This window comes from Cebus imitator, unplaced genomic scaffold (genome assembly GCF_001604975.1).
Source record: "Cebus imitator isolate Cc_AM_T3 unplaced genomic scaffold, Cebus_imitator-1.0 Scaffold216, whole genome shotgun sequence".
Classification (NCBI taxonomy): Eukaryota; Metazoa; Chordata; class Mammalia; order Primates; family Cebidae; genus Cebus; species Cebus imitator.
In genome coordinates, this window is record NW_016107531.1 from 173,562 (window position 1) to 174,879 (window position 1,318).

Below are 1,318 nucleotides of genomic sequence, written 5' to 3' on the forward strand. Positions count from 1 at the left end.
CCCCCCGCCGTCCCTCCCCCATTTCCCCCCAACAGACCCCAGTGTGTAGTGCTCCCCTCCCTGTGTCCATGTGTTCTCATTGTTCAACACCTGCCTATGAATGAGAACATGCAGTGTTTGATTTTCTGCTCTTGTGTTAGTTTGCTGAGAATGATGGTTTCCAGGTTCATCCATGCTTTTTGAAACACTACATTCAAATTGTTTGACAATCCTCCCATCCCCTCTTTCAACTTGAGCAGGACTTTTTGACTACCTTGACATAGAATGTGGAAAAAATATATATACGTTACATGACTTCTGAGACTCAGAAAGGCTACGCGGCTTTGCTAGTTTCTCTTAAAAGATGCTTGCTCTTGAAACCTAATCACGATGCTATGAGAGAGCCCAGGTCTGATGGAGAGGGTAGGAAGTCCAGCTAACAGCTAAACTCAACTACCAGATCAGTAAATAAGAAAGTCTTTGAGATGACTCCAGCTTCAGCCACTGAAACCATAATAAATCCCAAATGAAAACCACCCGAGCCCAGACATCCCCCAGAAACACAAAAGACAATAATGAATGCCAGTTTTTGTTTTTGTTGAGATGTATTTTTGCCCTTGTTGCCCAGGCTGGAGTACAATGGCAAGATCTTGGCTCACTGTGATCTCTGCCTCCCTGCTTTAAGCAATTCTGCTGCCTCAGCCTCCCGAGTAGCTGGGATTACAAGCATGTGCCACTATGCCCGGCTAATTTTGTATTTTTAGTAGAGACGGGGTCTCTCCATGTTGGTCAGGCTGGTCTCAAACTCCTGACCTCGGCTGGTCTCAAACTCCTGACCTCAGGTGATCTGCCTACCTTGGCCTCCCAAAGTGCTGGGATTACAGTGAGCCATCGCGTCCGACCACCTGTTGTTGTTTTAAGGCACAAGGTAATGAATACTCCTAGCCAAAAAAAAATGGGGAGTTCTTCTTTAAAGGAAAATTAATAAACTGTCCAGAAATAGCTAATCAGTTAGTATGGGTGCTGGTATTCCAGAACAATATGCTGGCAGTTAGGAAGTCCGCAAGTTTAATAACCTTGTTCCTCATTATTCTCCTTGAATATCTGGTCTGATTACTAGCAATACGGATCTTTAGATAATTGAGGAATCTCTACACCCTAAAATAAAAGAATCAGGATGAACAAAGGGAAAACAATGCATCAAGAAGAACATGTGTATCAAGGGACACAAGTGAATCTGAAAAAGAGCTCTGAGTATGATAAGAACAGAGAATAAAATGCTCTAAAATAGGAACAAGTGGAGAATACAAAAAAACTCACAAAAATTAGACAAAATAAA